Source organism: Macrobrachium nipponense, chromosome 37 (assembly GCF_015104395.2).
Source record: "Macrobrachium nipponense isolate FS-2020 chromosome 37, ASM1510439v2, whole genome shotgun sequence".
Classification (NCBI taxonomy): domain Eukaryota; kingdom Metazoa; phylum Arthropoda; class Malacostraca; order Decapoda; family Palaemonidae; genus Macrobrachium; species Macrobrachium nipponense.
Window position 1 is genome coordinate 44,522,466 of NC_061097.1, and position 7,343 is coordinate 44,529,808.

A 7,343-nucleotide genomic window follows, 5' to 3' on the forward strand; every position below is an offset into this window, starting at 1 on the left:
GAGAGAGAGAGAGAGAGAGAGGTAAGTAGGTTGGTAAGGAGGACGCCCAACCCTCGAGGACAAAATCTTAACCTTGAATCATGGGCTGCCACCAACGCTCTGGAAGCAGAAGATTCTGTGATCTTTGTGTTCCTCAGACATCTCATTGGGAGACATTTTTTTTTTTAGCGTTATTTTATGTCAGAGCCTTGTTCGTTTTTTTAAAATAATTCTTTTATCGGATGTTGCCAGCAGTTGTCTTGTCTCTACAAAATACACACACACACATAAAGAGAGTGAGTATACTGTTATTATCTTTCAGTAAGCGGGAAAATAGTTACTGAAATAAAAAGTAAGAGTGTAAGTTTAGCAACAGATGAAAGTCTCTCTCTCTCTCTCTCTCTCTCTCTCTCGCTCCTCTCTCTCTCTCTCTCTCTCTCTCCATCCCACCTCTGTGTGTGTGTGTGTGTGTGTGTCCGCGTATAAAAGCACTTGTCAGCTTATCCAGTTTAAGTGAATGAAGCAAATAAATAAATAAATAAATAAACAAAATAAGACACCTAACAACCACGAATCTTCACATGGGAACCGATGATCATTTATACAAAAAGTTGAGTAATAAACAGAAAAAAAAAAACTGTCACTTTTCGTGCCGCGTTGTTTTTGTAATGTTATCCTCGTAAGCAGCTTAAGACATTGTTGTCGGATTAGTTTTTCCTGTCTGTTTTCATATAGATATACTGTGTTGTGAGTCTGTGTACTGTTAAAGGCTGTCAATTGTACTCCGACCAGTTGTAAGGGTGCTGAATTTTAAATTCGTTTCTTTGGTATAATACATATATATATATATATATATATATATATATATATATATATTATATATATATATAATATAGCATATACACACACAATCTCACACACACACACACGCACACACACATATATATATATATATATATTTATATATATATATATATATATATATATATATATATATATCATCCACAAATTATACATATATGTACCATATATATATATATATAATATATATATAGATATATGATATATATATATATGTTATAATTATATATATATATATATATATATAATATATATTGGCAGTATTAGGTGTTGTGAGTTAGATATATCTAACTGCATATATAAATAATTTATATTATATATAATAATATTATATATATATATATATATATATATATAATATATATATATGATACTATATATATATATATATATATATATAAATAAAGATAAATGCCACGAAGGAAAAATAAACGAAGGAGTCTGCGAGATCTTTCGGCTGAAAAGCCCTTTACTGAAGCAGCTACTGACAAAAATACGAGAAAAGACAATACAAGAAGGTTCGTATAACTGACAGATAGGGATTATAAAAGGATTAGTGCCTAGAATCCGACACACCTGGAAGATAAGAACCTTCCAAACAAGCATAAACAAAGGGTGCAATTAAAGGTTTAAGACAATCATCTCAGATACAATCTCCAGACAATTAAAGGATTATAGGTGACAGCTATACGGAACCTGGTAGACAAAACCATATTCACAAAAAATGACAGACATACATTACAATAAATTTTTTTAATAACTCCTAAGGCAACTGATTTTTATTTAAGTCAGTAAATTATATATATTTGAGGTCATTCTTAAACATGTTACAGATACAAGGGTCTAATGAAAAAAAGGCCACGACTAACATTGAAATTACAATGAAAAGTAAGTTGTATTAAAGCAGATTCTAAAAGATTTCGTGATAAGACATCTCTTTGACCGTGCAATTACTGAACTGTCAATCCAATTAATTCGGTGGTTGTTTTCACTTAAATGAATAAATAATGCATTAGATTTATTTTTGCCCCATTTGTTTTTTTACAGAGTATTATTGCTGGCTTAGCCTTACTTCTAAGCCCTTGCTCGACTGTCCGAGGTAGAATGAGGGACAATCCATACATGAATTTTTATATATTATGTTGTTGCTTTCTCTGGGGCCATTTTTTATTAACATTCTTTTTAGTGTGTTATTATAGGAAGAAACATGGTTGACATTAAAAGCTTTTAACAATGGTTTAATGGTTTCAAATCCGTTAAAATAAGGCAAACTGAGAATGTTCTTAGAATTTTCTTTCTGTGTGTGGTTTCAGTATAAAAACTTTTTGTGGGCTTTATTATAACAAATGTCTAATATATGTGAAGGATAGCATAAATCTTTCCCTATTTTTCTTATGTATTCAATTTCTTGATCCAAACTATTGTGGACTGACAATTCGTAATGCTCGTCAAAAACATAGAGGAAAAAATTGATATTTTTATATTAAGATGGTGGCCTGAGAAGAAATGAACATAAGTTTAAGTTGTTAGTCGGTTTCCCTATAATACTGAATTTACATTGAAATGGTTCTCTATGTATCAAAACATCTAAGAAAGGGAGGCAATTGTCTTTTTCTAATTCTAGAGTAACTTAATCGATGGTACCTGGTTATTTAATTTAGAGAGTAAATCATTTACAATCAATACCGACAGGAAGAACAGCTAAACAATCATCAACGTAACGATACCACTTTACAGGAATATGAATGATATTAGGTAAGTAGCGTTTTTCGAAGAATTCCATATACAGGTTTGAGAGCAATGGTGATAAAGGATTTCCCATTGCCATGCCAAAAATTTGTTGATAAAATTCACCATTGAATATAAACTTACAATCACAAATGCACAAACTCGTGAGTGAAATAATGTGACTTATAGGTAGAGGTAATTCATGCTGAGTTAGTTCATTGCTAAGATATTCTAATAGAGTCTATAGGACTTTAGTAAAAAGAGAACAGACGTCAAAACTAACGAATCTATCAGTAGGGCAAAGAGCAATTTGTATAAATCTATCAACTAAATCTAGAGAATTATATATATGAGAATCGGAGATGGTTCCAAGTAACGGGGACAAGATCTTAGTGATATATTTCGAGAGTTTATATGAAATTGAACCAACAGTACTGATAATAGGCCGCATAGGGTTATTTTCTTTGTGCGTTTTGACTAATCCATATAAGTAAGGTAGCGAAGGAGAATTGACTGACAATTTGCCTAGTAGTTCTGTTTTATCTTTAAGGATACTTTTCACTATGCTATTGAAGTTTTTTATGACTTGATCAAGCAGGTATTTTTTTGTTAGTTTTCTATAAGTCACATCATCATCCAGTAGGGCTTGCATACGTGATATGTAGTCAGCTTTATCTAAAATTACTATACTATTTGACTTATCCGCTTTTGTGATGTGGATAGTATTGTCCTTTTTAAGATCGGTCAAACTTTTCTTATAGCGAGCAGGAAGTTACTTTCATGCTTAACATTGGCAGCTCCGTAAACAATACCTTTAATCATGTCGACATGATTTTTGAGGAAGATCACAAATATTTTTCAAATTTACTTAGGGTGACCCAATCATTAAAGCCGAAGGTCTACTTGTTGCAAAGAAAGATAAACCATATCCCAAGCGCACCTCACAACATTTTCACTTATTTGTTTACTAGATAAGTTAACAACACAATCTTGACGTGCATCAATTAGTCCAATCACTGCTATCAATAAGATTTTTTAGTTTTCTGTCGAGTTTCCTTTTCAGGGCATCTGTAGTCCTACGTAGTTTTTCGTAAATTTCCCGTCGCAGCGAGTCCTTCCAATCAGCCGGGATAGAATGATTGAAAGAGATCCTTGTTCTTTCCAGTTCCTTGAATTTTTCTTTCTCTTCTTGCTTGGCGGCTGCTATGTGCTGTTTCAACATCATGGCACTAAATTCATTGAATGGGTGATTGTCATATCTTCTTAGACGGCGTGGCAGCAAGGATTTTGGGAGCACTTGTTCAGAAAGGCACTTCTTCAGGAACTTAAGACGAATTCTGGTTGAATGTGCAGCCACAAGAGACTTGGAGAAGGTAGTGACAACACATCTCAAAAGAGGAAACAGGATAGCGAGTAAACGTGGCCATCATTATGTATAACAGAATCACGAAGTTAGGAACGTGATAAATCCTACAATAAAGATAAATGCCACGAAGGAAAAATAAACGAAGGAGTCTGCGAGATCTTCGGCTGAAAAGCCCTTTACTGAAGCAGCTACTGACAAAAATACGAGAGACAATACAAGAAGGTTCGTATAACTGACAGATAGGGATTATAAAAGGATTAGTGCCTAGAATCCGACACACCTATAATCCTTTAATTGTCTGGAGATTGTATCTGAGATGATTGTCTTAAACCTTTAATTGCACCCTTTGTTTATGCTTGTTTGGGAAGGTTTCTTATCTTCCAGGTGTGTCGGATTCTAGGCACTAATCCTTTTATAATCCCTATCTGTCAGTTATACGAACCTTCTTGTATTGTCTTTTCTCGTATTTTTGTCAGTAGCTGCTTCAGTAAAGGGCTTTTCAGCCGAAAGATCTCGCAGACTCCTTCGTTTATTTTTCCTTCGTGGCATTTATCTTTATTTATGGATTTATCACGTTCCTAACTTTCGTGATTCTGTTATACATAATGAGGGCCACGTTTACTTTCGCTATCCTGTTTCCTCTTTTGAGATGTGTTGTCACTACCTTCTCCAAGTCTCTTGTGGCTGCACATTCAACCAGAATTCGTCTTAAGTTCCTGAAGAAGTGCCTTTCTGAACAAGTGCTCCCAAAATCCTTGCTGCCACGCCGTCTAAGAAGATATGACAATCACCCATTCAATGAATTTAGTGCCATGATGTTGAAACAGCACACTAGCAGCCGCCAAGCAGAAGAGAAAGAAAATTCAAGGAACTGGAAAGAACAAGGACTCTTTCAATCATTCTATCCCGGCTGATTGGAAGGACTCGCTGCGACGGGAAATTTACGAAAAACTACGTAGGACTACAGATGCCCTGAAAAGGAAACTCGACAGAAAACTAAAAATCTTATTGATAGCAGTGATTGGACTAATTGTGCACGTCAAGATTGTGTTGTTAACTTATCTAGTAAACAAATAAGTGAAAATGTTGTGAGTGCGCTTGGATATGGTTTATCTTTCTTTGCAACAAGTAGACCTTCGGCTTTAATGATTGGGTCATCCCTAAGTAAATTTGAAAAATATTGTGATCTTCCTCAAAATCATGTCGACATGATTAAAGGTATTGTTTACGGAGCTGCCAATGTTAAGCATGAAAGTAACTTCCCTGCTCGCTATAAGAAAAGTTTGACCGATCTAAAAAGGACAATACTATCCACATCACAAAAGCGGATAAGTCAAATAGTATAGTTAATTTTAGATAAGCTGACTACATATCACGTATGCAAGCCCTACTGGATGATGATGTGACTTATAGAAAACTACAAAAAACTAAAAACCTCTTGATCAAGTCATAAAAAACTTCAATAGCAATAGTGAAAAGTATCCTTAAAGATAAAACAGAACTACTAGGGCAAATTGTCAGTCAATTCTCCTTCGCTACCTTACTTATATGGATTAGTCAAAACGCACAAAGAAATAACCCTATGCGGCCTATTATCAGTACTGTTGTTAGGTTCATCATAAACTCTCGAAATATATCACTAAGATCTTGTCCCCGTTACTTGGAACCATCTCCGATTCTCATATATATAATTCTCTAGATTTAGTTGATAGATTATACAAAATTGCTCTTTGCCCTACTGATAGATTCGTTAGTTTGACGTATGTTCTCTTTTTACTAAAGTCCCTATAGACTCTATTTTAGAATATCTTAGCAATGAACTAACTCAGCATGAATTACCTCTACCTATAAGTCACATTATTTCACTCACGAGTTTGTGCATTTGTGATTGTAAGTTTTATATTCAATGGTGAATTTTATCAACAAATTTTTGGCATGGCAATGGGAAATCCTTTATCACCATTGCTCTCAAACCTGTATATGGAATTCTTCGAAAAAGCTACTTACCTTATATCATTCATATTCCTGTAAAGTGGTATCGTTACGTTGATGATTGTTTAGCTGTTCTTCCTGTCGGTATTGATGTAAATGATTTACTCTCTAAATTAAATAACCAGGTACCATCGATTAAGTTTACTCTAGAATTAGAAAAAGACAATTGCCTCCCTTTCTTAGATGTTTTGATACATAGAGAACCATTTCAATGTAAATTCAGTATTTATAGGAAACCGACTAACAACTTAACTTATGTTCATTTCTTCTCAGGCCACCATCTTAATATAAAAATATCAATTTTTTCCTCTATGTTTTACGAGCATTACGAATTGTCAGTCCACAATATTTGGATCAAGAAATTGAATACATAAGAAAAATAAGGAAAGATTTATGCTATCCTTCACATATATTAGACATTTTGTTATAATAAAGCCCACAAAAAGTTTTATACTGAAAACAACACACAGAAAGAAAATTCTAAGAACATTCTCAGTTTGCCTCCTTATTTTAACGGATTTGAAACCATTAAACCATTGTTAAAAGCTTTTAATGTCAACCTTGTTTCTTCCTATAATAACACCACTAAAAAGAATGTTAATAAAAAATGGCCCCAGAGAAAGCAACAACATAATATATAAAATTCCATGTATGGATTGTCCCTCATTCTACCTCGGACAGTCGAGCAAGGGCTTAGAAGTAAGGCTAAGCCAGCATAATACTCTGTAAAAACTGGGCAAAAATCTAATGCATTATTTATTCATTTAAGTGAAAACAACCACCGAATTAATTGGATTGACAGTTCAGTAATTGCACGGTCAAGAGATGTCTTATCACGAAATCTTTTAGAATCTGCTTTAATACAACTTACTTTTCATTGTAATTTCAATGTTAGTCGTGGCCTTTTTCATTTAGACCCTTGTATCTGTAACATGTTTAAGAATGACCTCAAATATATAATTACTGACTTAAATAAAAATCAGTTGTCCTAGAGTTATTAAAAAAATTTTATTGTAATGTATGTCTGTCATTTTTTGTGAATATGGTTTTGTCTACCAGGTTCCGTATAGCTGTCACCTATAATCCTTTAATTGTCTGGAGATTGTATCTGAGATGATTGTCTTAAACCTTTAATTGCACCCTTTGTTTATGCTTGTTTGGGAAGGTTTTCTTATCTTCCAGGTGTGTCGGATTCTAGGCACTAATCCTTTTATAATCCCTATCTGTCAGTTATACGAACCTTCTTGTATTGTCTTTTCTCGTATTTTTGTCAGTAGCTGCTTCAGTAAAGGGCTTTTCAGCCGAAAGATCTCGCAGACTCCTTCGTTTATTTTTCCTTCGTGGCATTTATCTTTATTTATGGATTTATCACGTTCCTAACTTTCGTGATTCTGTTATACTATATATATATATATAT